The sequence below is a fragment of the Bos indicus x Bos taurus genome, chromosome 13, assembly GCF_003369695.1.
Source record: "Bos indicus x Bos taurus breed Angus x Brahman F1 hybrid chromosome 13, Bos_hybrid_MaternalHap_v2.0, whole genome shotgun sequence".
Taxonomy (NCBI): Eukaryota; Metazoa; Chordata; class Mammalia; order Artiodactyla; family Bovidae; genus Bos; species Bos indicus x Bos taurus.
In genome coordinates this window covers 9,079,874-9,092,012 of record NC_040088.1, presented here as the reverse complement: position 1 = coordinate 9,092,012, position 12,139 = coordinate 9,079,874, and the positions used below count along the sequence as shown (strand labels likewise).

The 12,139-nt window shown below is 44.0% G+C and overlaps 1 non-coding gene across 1 annotated transcript; it reads right to left on the bottom strand.

The window, feature by feature from the left end:
- Nucleotides 1-11,993: 11,993 nt before the first annotated feature.
- LOC113903804 lies at nt 11,994-12,076 on the bottom strand. The gene has a single exon (XR_003514335.1).
- Between the last annotated feature and the right edge of the window lie 63 nt (nt 12,077-12,139).

The following is a 12,139-nucleotide window of genomic DNA, read 5'->3' as shown; positions in this document are numbered from 1 at the left end:
GCCTCAGCATAAAGAATTATCTGCCCTCAAATGTCAAATATTGCTGAGGTTAAGCAACCTGCATAAAAGTTATAGATATAAACACTTCCTGACCAGAGATCTAACCCGGGGCCCCCTTGACAATAAAGGTGCAGAGTCCTAACCACTGGACCTTACATTGGCAGCGTGATATGGATTCCACAAAGTAAATGCAGTGCTTGATGAGCTGTGTCTGTACTTACTGAGTGAACAAGCTTTGTAGGTGGGTGTGGGAGGGGCTGACCTTTTCAAACCAGGCACTCTATACCCAGTTGCCCTGGGCGATCTCTGGCGCTGACTCAGTGACTGGGCCTTTCTTCAGGTGACTGATGACTATTCCAGAAGCTGGAGGGCTAGTGCAAGATTTATTAAAAGCTCATTGGAGAAGCTAGCAGGAAGTTCTTTCTAGTTACTAGTACTTATAGTCATCAAAGGAGTCTTACTAATCAACTATACTTCAATAAAATAAGAAAATTGATTGATTATTTCTGATGATATAAAAATCTTTATATTAATTTCCTATCATTTCAGGGCTACCTATATAGTTTCAATGATTTCTACAACTATTTTGAATAAATATTTGGTACTGTCTATCTTTAAAAAAAAAAGTGACCTTTACTAACCCCATGTCAACCATGTATACATGGTTTGTGTGTGTGTGTACACATATATAAAGAATTAATTAAATTACTATTAATTGAGACCTGATGCTTTTGGGTAGTGTAGGGACTTTTGCTGTTGTTTAATTACTAAGTGATGTCTGACTCTTTTGTGAACCCATGGACTGTAGCCTGCCAGGCTCCTCTGTCCTTGGGATTTCCCAAGAAAGAAAACTGGAGGGGTTGTCATATCCTGCTCCCAGGATATGGATCTTCCTGACCCAGGGATCAAACCTACATCTCCTGCATTGACAGACAGATTCTTTATACCACTGAGCCACCAGGGAAGTCCCGTGTAGGGACAGGGGAAGTAAATAAGGGTGGAATATTGGAAAAGTAAAATCTTCCCATTCAGACTAAAACCTCCATGTAAAGTTTATCTTTATCTTTTCTAGAAGGGGGAAGGAGACCAACATCATCTGAGTACCAGCTACACATCAGAGAATTTTCTGCCTTGACTTTTCACATTCTCATGAAAAGACCTTGGGACAGATACTATTATCAGCCCAAGATTATGAACACAACAGAGAAATGAAGACTTAGAGAGACGACTTGCTTGTACATATAACAAATATGTTTACCACACACGCACACATACCAGGAGATTTTATTTTTGTTTCAACCTTATTTATGTTCAAAATAAATGTCCAGAAGGGGGAAATAAGCTTGATTACTTTAAAAGCAGAGTCAATTTATTTATTTATTTATTTATTTGATAGTGTTGGGTCTTCATTGCTGTGCAGGCTTTTCTCTAGTTGTGGTGTGGGGGCGTCTCTTGTTGCAGAGCACTGGCTCTCTAGCACACAGGCTCAGCAGTTGTGGTCACAAGCTTAGTTGCTCTGTGGCATGTGGGATCCTTCAGGACCAAGCCAAACTTGTGTCCCCTGCATGAGCAGGTGGATTCCCATCCACTGTGCCACCAGGGAAATCAATTTATGTCTTCAGAAAGACAAGTGAGAATTTTAGCAGGGGATAATTTTTAGCATTCCATGCCAAATGGCTTGCATATGACTAGGGTCTTCAGTGGAGGGAAGAAAATGTCCCTAAAACTCAGGAGGTTGAAATTCTCCCTGAGACACAGTGAGTTCCCACAGCTCCAGCCTGGCCATTTTCCTGGGAGTTGTGACTCTATACAGTTTGCATCTGAGTGGTTGACCCCGTGAAGCAATGCCTGCATTTTGCACTGTTTGTTCTCATACTAGTCCTTTTTCAGTCATGAAATATCTCCAGCATACCAGGGAGTATGCTATGCACCTCACATAAATCATCTTGTGTGACCTTCACAAAAACTCTGTGGCTCAGGTTTTATCATTTTGCGTTTTTCACAGATGAGGAAACCATGACCCACAGACATTGTGAGACATGCCCAAGTTTATTTAGTTCATAATTGATCTGTCTTGGGGGTAACTTATGTTTCTGTGACCCAAGCCCTTGTTAAACCATTATACTGTGTCATTCTACCACTACCCTGCCAAGGACCTCTGTCCTGCAGAAAGGACATTCCCCTCCATCATTTGCATACCCCAGAGAGACCATCAATTCTCCATGAACTCAATGTCTATCCACTTCAGGGCTTTATTCTTGGGGAAATGAAGTCATGGAGTAGAGGAACTCATAGAGTCATGTTTGGGATGGCAGAGAGATTTTAGAGATCCTGAGTTTAGGATGTACATAGGATTGCGTGTACATCTATTGACCTAATGCTGATAAAATTTGAGTCAGTTATAGTGAGGAGGATGAACCTAGAGTGTGTTATTTGAGTGAAGTAAGTCAGAAAGAGAAAAACAAGTATAGTATATTAATTCATAAATACAGGATCTGGAAAATGGTATTGATGACCTCTTTGCAGGGAAGGAATGGAGACGCAGATATAGAGAACAGATTGTGGACACAGTAAGGGAAGGAAAGAGTAGGACGAATGGAGAAAGTCGCATTGACATACATACACTATCGTGCGTGAAACAGATAGCTAATAAGGAGTTGCCATATAACAGTAAGAGCCCAGCCTGGTGCTCTGTGATGACCTGGAGGGGTGGGATCGGGGGCCGCGGGGAGGAGAGGGAGACTCAAGAGGGAGGCACAACTGTGCAAATCAGTCATAGATATATGGCTGATTTAATAGCTCAGTAACAGCGGAATATTACTCAGCCATAAAAAGAATGAAATGATGCCTTTTGCCGCAACATGGGTGGACCTAGAGATTGTCACACTTAGTGACGTAAGTCAGACAGAGAAAGACAAATACCATGACCTGGCTTGTGTGTGGAATCTGAGAAAACCATACAAATGAATTTATCTGCAAAACATAAATAGGCCAACAGATGTAGAAAATAAATGTATGGTTACCAAAGCGGAAAGGGCAGGGAGGGATGAATTAAGAGGTTGGGATCAACATACGTTCACTACAATACATGAAATAGATAACCAACAAGGACCTATTGTATAGCACATGTAACTATACTCAATATGTTGTAATAACCTGTAAGGGAAAAGAATCTTAAAAAGAATATATGTATTATATACATGTATAATATATATGTAATATATAATAATATTTGTATATATTAATCATTTTGCTGTACACCTGAAAGTAACACAACATTGTAAATCAAACCTAAGTGCATGCTGAGTCACTTCAGTCGTGTCCAGCTCTTTCCAACCCTATGCCTATTGCCCGCCAGGCTCCTCTGTCTGTGGGGGTTCTCCAGGCAAGAATACTGGAGTAGGTTGGCATGCCCTCCTCCAAGGGATTTTCCCAACCCAGGGATCAAAGCTGAGTCTCTTCTATCTCCTGCATTGGCAGATGGGTTCTTTACCACTAGTGCCACTTGGGAAATCCCGAAGTGTCAGTCACTCAGTCGTGTCCAACTCTTTGAGCCCCTATGGACTGAATACCCAGCCAGGCTCCTCCATTCATGGAATTCTCCAGGCAAGAACACTGAAGTGGGTGGCTGTTCCCTTCTCCAGGGGATCTTCCTGACCCAGGGTTCAAACCCAGGTCTCCTGCATTGCAGGCAGATTCTTTACCATCTGAGCCACCAAGGAAACCCAAATAAACTATGGTTCAATTTTTTAAAATATTTAGCTTCATACCATGATAAGGGCCATCACAGAGAAGTATAGGATGCCTGAAGACTCAGAGAGAGAGGAATCCATATAATGTGGACCAGCTTACATGGATGCTTTGGGATGGAAAGGAGCTCTGCACATTTGAGAAACTGAAATAAGACCAATAAGGCTATAGCTCAGGAAATGAGGGAGAGAGGAGCCTGACTCAACCAGGTTCACCAATGTATTAGCTTTGGGTAGGGGGTTGAGACCCACTCCAGTGTTCTTGCCTGGAGAATCCCAGGGATGGGGGAGCCTGGTGGCTGCCGTCTATGGGGTCACACAGAGTCGGACATGACTGAAGTGACTTAGCAGCAGCAGCAGCAGGGGGTTGAGAGGAAGATAGGGAGCTTCTCCAGCCATGAAAAACAAAGTTCACTGAAGCTTAGCCTTCTTCTGATGTCCTCTTTTCACTTGCTCAGTGATCTTGAAAGAACACTGAGTAAGTCCGTCTTCATTTTGCTTGATGAATTAATATGCCAAAAGTAGGTGGTAAAGAGAAAAGGGAGGGAAAGTAGTGCAAAAGATAAATATGATGAAACAGGTATGAGATGTTCTCCACTGGACAATACTTATCAGGAATGGCAGATCAAGAAGGAAGAATCTTTAGTCTCAAAATTAATAGCAGAAGGAGTACAGTAGTATAAATATGATGAATTAGAAATGATACGCTCTGCATTTTATGATATTTATCAGGAATTGTGATATTAAATGGAGAAGGTGTTAGGCCAGTAGTTCCAAACTTGTAACATATCAGAACTACCTTGGGACCTTTCTTTTAAGCTTGTTTTTTGTTTGTTTGTTTGTTTTGTTTGGAAAAGTCTAGAATCTCTGAGTTCTCAATGTACTAGTGTTGGTGAGCCACTGCCTTAGGTATGTGGCTTAAAAAAGGAAGGAAAAAAAAAAATCCTTGACCTACTCAAAGGCAGATAAGGTATTTAAAAGGCATTAAAAATGTTTGTTCATCTTCTTGACAGAGCCTGCTGAAGTTGTGTCTGCGATGTCTTAGAGCAGCTCAGATGTCAGTACTTGTGGATACTGAAGTATACATCCTGTTGATCGAGAGTGAAAACTGCCCTCCAAACGCAAAACCCAGGTCTTGATGACAGTTATAAGGGCTCAATTCTCCCCTCCCAATATGACACTGCATTGGGGTGCAGCTCACCTGACAAGAGACGGAGGTAGAACAAGGGTTTGGAGCCCCAGGCCTCCCTGGAAGGTGTGTGATCTACAGGGTTTTTCTGGACCTCCTGTTGCTCTGCCAGGCCCACTCTTCCCCCATCACTACCTCTATTGATGTCGCTTTGAACCTCACTAGGGGTGGGAAGGATTCGAGCCAAGGCAGTGCCCCCGGTGAGTCTACAGAGGAAGGTCCTTTGTCTTTTCCCAGCGGTGCAGGTGTGGTAATACCAGCGCCCAGAGAGAAGAGCAACTTATTCACTGTCACATAGTTCAAGGGCTGGGGCCAGCAGTAGAGACCAGTTCCCTAAGCCCACAGCTCTTTCTACCATTCATGGAAGTGGTCTCGCTTTACCCTGCTATTTTGAAGAGAATATTCTTTCTGATTTCCACTCAAGCCCCAGTTCTTTCATCATATCCATATCCTTGCAACGAGAGAATAAGAGGGTAAATGACCTCAGTGTTACTCACGTCTGGGTATTCATGCTCTAAAGGACACCCTTTCCAAAGAAAAACCTAACCCAGAGGAATATGGGGCCCATAGCATAACGACAAACTTCAGGAACTGGTTGTGGAAGGACTTCATTGGACCACATCACGTTAGGCCGACAACCTGTCACGAGAAAAAAAAGTCCTCTGTGCTCACTGAGATTTCCAGGTGGTGCTAGTGGTAAAGAATCTGCCTGCCAATGCAGGAAATGAAAGAGACTCAAGTTACATTCCATTCCCTGGAGAACCCACTCGAGTGTTCTCGCCTATAAAATTCCATAGACAGAGGAGCCTGGCGGGCTTCAGTCCGTGGAGTCACAAAGAGTTGGACACAACTGAGTGACTGAGCTTTATGATCGTTGGGACTTCTAGACTCTTCCAGGTGCCATCCTCATATATCAGTCAGGGTCTCCAGACACAAATGCAATCCGGGTTATTTTAAACATGATGGAAATCTATTTTTCAAATTCTGGGTGGTTCGCAGGATGCCCAACTGGACAGGAAAATAAGATTAGGGGAATGGATGGGAACAAGGAAGGCGACAAAGCCAGGGCCACATCATCAGAGCCCTGAATACTGGGGACCCACCTTGTACCAACACCTTTACCATCATGCCCACTGCGCCCCAGAAACAGGATGAGGCTCTCTGCTCTTGCTGCTGCCCTCAGAATGAATTCTCTCTTATCCTTGCTTCTTGCTTCCTAGCTCCCAACTCAGTGTTTTAAGTGAGGCGTCTGATTGAACCCAAGACTAGTGCCTGTTTACAGACTGCAAGACAGGCTGGGAGAGAGAGTATGCTAGCAATAACCTCCTCCCTTCTAGCCCCAAGTCCATCCTCGCTCTGCAGGGGACGGGCTCTCTACAAACAAAGTTCTCCCTATTCTTTTGCAAGTTTGCCTTCAGTTAGACTCTGTGAATGGGAGACTCTGAAAGAAAACTGACAGATGAGATGAAGGGAGAAGATTTTTTCTGTCTCCTGTCGGCATCTTTCCAGCAGCAGAAAAGAGTTAGAGCTCCACTCTCTAGATCACTTTTCAAGCCAGATACCTTTGCACCTCCTTGGAAATCCAGCACCAGCTGGCTCTGCCTGCTGACACAGTAGATCAAGTACCATTGGAGCCAACTTCCCCTCATTTCAGAGGGCCGAATACCAGCTGCAGGGCATTTTAGAAGATTGAGTGCCCACCACACAGCCCCCAGCTCTGTCCTTCCAAAAGTGTGAGCCCCAGCTATGCCTGGGCCCCTTCTATGAACTTTTAGATCTGATAACCCCAAATCTTTTATTCTCCCAAATCTAGGAGTGATGGATGCCTCAGCCCCGCCTCCTTTTGGCCTTTCATCCTCCCAATACTCATGTAACCAATTCATATTTTTTAATTCTCTCTGTTTGAAATACAAAATATGGTGGTTTCAGTGTCCTTTAATGAACCCTGACTGATAGTGTCTGACCCTCTCAGCTTTTACATTGGAATGCTGGTTTTACCTCATTCCAAGACTCCCCTGGATAGGGAATTCTTCATCTGTAGGATTCATCTGTAGGGATGAGATTAAGATGCTGAATATTAAAAAAAAAAAAAAAGACAAATAGCCATTATGTCCACCTTGATTTCCCATTAGGCTGTGGGATCTGGCAACACCTCGTGTTAGTCATTCAGTTGTACTCAACTCTTCGTGACCCTGTGGACTATGGCTTGCCAGGCTCCTCTGTTGATGGAATTCTCCAGGCAAGAATACTGGAGTGGGTAGCCATTCCCTTGTCTAGAGGATCTTCCCGACCCAGGAATCGAACCTGAATCTCCTGCATTGCTTGCAGACTCTACAGTCTGAGCCACCGAGCAACACCTTGCTACCCTTCAAACCTGGATTTTAGATCCAGATGTGTTATTGATTTGCTATATGACTTTGGACAAGTCTGCTTCCTGCTAGAAGCTTCTCTTTGTACATGTGTTAAAAAAAAAAAAAAAGAGGGGAAAGTTATTGGGCTGTGAGAACTCTCTAGTCTCCTTTATTGGCTCATTCCCAGAGGTTCCAAGCCATCCACAGCTTCCTCTGGGCATTTCTGGCTCTGGAGGTAGTTTTGAAAAGAGAATGAGAAGGAGAAGGGAAATAAGGAGTCCTGGGTCTGCCTGCCACCACAAGTAACACCTAAAAATCCTACTCAAGGTATCCTCTTGAGTAGGGCTCTAAGGGGCAGAGTAATGAGCAAACAGTTGACAACAAGGAGACACAGCACCTTCCATATAAGGACCTATGCTCAACCCTGAGGGCTCTGCACAGGAGTGTCTGAGCACAGAGTGCAGACACTGTCATCCACAAAGCACACTGGGCCATTTACAAGGAACTCTGTGGTCCATGAGGGCAGAATGATTCTGTTCCAATTGCTCATGCATGTAAACTTCAATCAAGAACTGAGAGTTACCAATGGGATGGACAAACATCAGTTGCTTATCAGATTTGGCAGGGTTCCTGAGCTTCCATATTTTCTCAACTTTAGAAATACTCTGAATATTAGTCCACCACTTTCATCTAACAGATTGGAAACTGAGATTCTGAGAGGAGTACCTCTCCACCCTACGCTGTCCCAACCGGGCCATACATTCAATGAGGGGCAAAGTTGAGACTCATTTCCACGTCTTTATTCCCAGAGAAGTGCTCTCCCCATAGGATGCAGATTAATGATGACTTTTTGGTAATTTGGCCTGCATTACAAAGATGCACAGGACTGGAACAGGCTTCCCAGGAGAACAGAGGTGTGAAGGCAAGAGCAATGTAAATGTGGGAGACACCACACACAAAGACCACTTGGCCAGGTGGTCACTCTGCAAAACTGCCAAATGAGCAGTGTTTTGGAGGTCTGCAGCCCAACCCTGCCTGATCCTCCCCAACTTTCAAAGATTCTAGTATTTTCTCCTAATGTCCTTCTGTACCAGGAGCAGACACCAATAAACATGTTAAACCTCTATTTTTTTTTTTCTCACTGTTGTATTGCCCCTTAAGTATCATTCCATCCACAGGTTCTGATAAAATCACTTAGATCTTGAAGATTCCTGGACTCTCCTTCTTGAGATGACAATTTCTTAGAAGACAATTTCTGGAGGACCCACACTTTAGACAAGTCCTTCCTACCCTAAATGACCAGCCAGGCTCTTCTGTCCATGGGGAGTGTCTAGGCAAGAATACTGGAGTGTGTTGCCATGCCCTCCTCCAGATCTTCCAGACCCAGCGATGGAACCTGCTTGTCCTGTGGTTCCTGCATTGGCAAACAAATTCTTTAACACTGAGCTACCAGGGAAGCCCCATAAGTGACCCTCAGTGACCCTAATGTAGGTGTTTGCTAACATCATTTTCAGAAATAGTCATAAATTTAACCAGCCCTTTTTAAAGAGGGAGAAACTGAGAGTTGAGAAGATGATAGGTCTTACTTGACCAGTAAGTGTACCCCAGTCTCTCTTTAGAAGCTCTTGGTGCAAGTCAAAGCAAACAAGGCATTTATTCAAAAATGACATGCAAGATGTGTGCTGTGGGGCTCCCTTCTCAAGCCTTGCGCCCTCTTATCTTGCCCTGTCTTTTGGGGACCCCTTTTTTTGTTCACCTGGGCTTCTCCATGTCTTTCCTCTTCCTCTCCCCTCCCTGCTTCCTGCTTCCATTCTATTCACTTCCTTATTTCATCTGTTCCAATTATCTACCAATTGTTGCAAATAAACTTTCCCCAGGGACTTCCCTGGTGGTCCAATAGTTAAGATTCTGCCTTGCAAGGCAGGGGACTCAGATTCCATCCCTGGTCAGGGAACTAAGACCCCGCAAGCCACGTAGCAGCTAAGCCCACACACTACAATGGCTAAAGCCCATGGGCTCCAGAGTGTACCAGTCACAACTAGAGAGTCCAGGGGCCACAACCAAGATCCCGCATGATGCAACTAAGACCCGGTGCAGCCAAATAAAGCACTTTTTTAATTCCCCAAACTTGGTAGTTTAAAACAAACATTTTATTTTTTGTGGGTGAGGAAATGGGAAGGAATCAGCCAGGTGGTCCTCTCTTGGGGTCTTCATAGGGTTGATGCTTGCTGGAGGCTCTGATGGGTTGCGAGCTCATTCATGTGGCTGGAGACTGATGCTGCTCCTTAGGCAGAGCTTCTCTGGGGCTGTGGACCAGATCACCTACAGGAGCCTCTTTAGCGTGATCATCTCAGTGTAGTTGGTCCCCTCCCTCTCTGTGGCAGATGCATGAGCCCTTTCCAAGATGGAGCTGCCCTCTATTAAGCCTCAAGCCTTAGGGCTCCTCACTCGAACAGACCCCTTGTAAGACTCTGAGAGTGGCCCAGGTAGTATGCTCCATATCATCTCTGAAAGCAAGATCTTTTAACCAGCCAGCCTGCTTTCTCTTTCCACTCCATCTTTCCCTCTCCTGTGCCGTGATATTTATGGCATCCAGCTAAAAGGAAGTTGAGTTGGGGAAGCACCTGAGTTTGGAATTAGTGGGATATATTTAAATGTGTGCATGCTAAGTCGCTTCAGTCATGTCTGACTCTTTGAGACACTCTGGGCTGTAGCCCTCCAGGCTCCTCTGTCCATGGGATTCTCTAGACATGAATCCTGGAGTGGGTTGCCATGCCCTCCTCCAGGGGATCTTCCCAACCTAGGGATCGAATCCCCATCTCTTATGTCTCTTGCATTGGCAGGCTGGTTCTTTACTACTAGGGCCACCTGGGAAGCCCCTGTGTTTAAGTAGTCATTCATGTATGTATGCTACATCTATGTACTGTGTATCAGTTATTTCTGTTAGGTAGTTAGAATAGGAAAAAGGAGTCCAGAATGGCAGTGGCTAAAAGACAAGGAAGGGAAAAGTCCATGAAAATAGAACAAAGGAATGTCCAAGGACCGGAGTGAGGTCCTCAGGTAGAACAAACAACACTCCTGCTAGCCCAATCTACACAGGGCAGGCCCAGGGGGAGGAGAAAAAACAAATAAAGAGGAGCCAAAGGGCCAGGGGTCTCTCTCTCGCTCGCTCGCTCTCTCTCTCCCCGGCTCTCTCGCTCTCTTCTCTTCACATCTTTTGGGTCAGCATGCCTTCACACCCCGAGGATGTATTTTCCTTTAATTTTCTAAATAAAACTGAGCTGTAACAAGATGCTGTGACACGGTCTGTCCGAGAGCTTTAACATCCATTGCTTCAAATTTTTGTTGTGAAGAGACAGGACCAAGGAAATTACACACTCCCATGACGTTTCTATGTATCATAAGTTGCTGCCATCTGTCTTGGTGCAAAAATGGTGCTAAGCAACATTCCTACCACCCACATGACACTAAGGAATGGGGCTAGAGGTTGTGTTGTAATAAAATGTACAAAATGCACCTAGAAGGATGGGATAGTGGAGGAAAAATAAGGTTTAAAATGTATGGAGCAAGAAAAATCATTCTGCAAACAATTCTTCCAAATATCAGAAAAATAAATCTATAAAGAGAAAAAAATTAGTTCTTACAGAAGCCTGTTCAGAGCAGGTGTTCTTTTTTTTTAATTGGAGGATAATTACTTTACAATATTGCATTAGTTTGTTGCAGAAACCAGTATTCGAGAAACCAAGCACCACACTCAGAGAGTTGGAAAACTCAGGTTTATTACACCGGTGGGCCCAGAAGAGTCAACACTCCAAACTCTGAGCCCTGAGCAAAGGGATTACAGATTTTTATAGACAGACTGTAGTGGGCAACACTAGCTGTTAATAGGCTGGTTTAAACTAAAAAGGGGTTTCGCGTGTGCGGGAACAGCAGTCAAGATGGGTAGGGGGATGCCTGACCTGGACAGGCATGATTAAGCAGGTTTGCAGGGGTTGGGCAATTGCAAGGAGCAGGATAAGAGTGAGTGAAATAAACTCCAGTTCCTAGTATTGCAAGTCCCCACCTTCTGACACTATGTGACCTACAAGATCTACAATTTGCAAGGGGCAAGCTGAGTTACAGAGGCAGAGGGAGAAAGAGGTTATGTTAAATTGTAACTTCTCCTCTTCAGTTTCTGCCATATATCAACATGAATCAGTCACAGGTGTACATATGTTCCTTCTCTCTTGAACCTCCCTCCCCCATCCCATCCCAAGAACAGATGCTCTTTACTAGCAAGAATATACTTGATAATTCATTATGTACAATTTTAAATGTCCCATACATTTTCTTCTTTTTTGATGGAATTATACAAGGAGAATTTACTAAAAGTCCTGTATCTTTAGGGCACAAACCTGCAGGAGAACTACAACTATCACATATGGCTGTGTTATTTATGCACCCCCACCATAATCGAAATAGAAAGATAGTCATCTTTTGATCAGCCACAGTAAATCAAAGACTGAATTATCTTTCCATAGACATTGACTTTTACAGAAATAATGTCCTACATTTTAAAAAATTGATAATTCATCTAAATGGATTTTGTGCAATTAGTAGTACTAGCTAGCTTTTTAAACTTTGCAATTGGTGCAATTTCCTTTCTCACTTGAAATAATATTCACTTTTAAATTTAATGTGCATTCCTTTTTTTTTCTTTTTTCTCGGTCTCAGTCCGTTCTCAGAACACGCTCCATCACCTAGTTCCCAGAACTCAGACTGCGCAGTGGTCACGTCATCATCGACCAGGGCTTGCTGGGGCCACCCTAACGTCACCCAAATCTTAGCCTAACTGCCTCCCCCTAACCTCC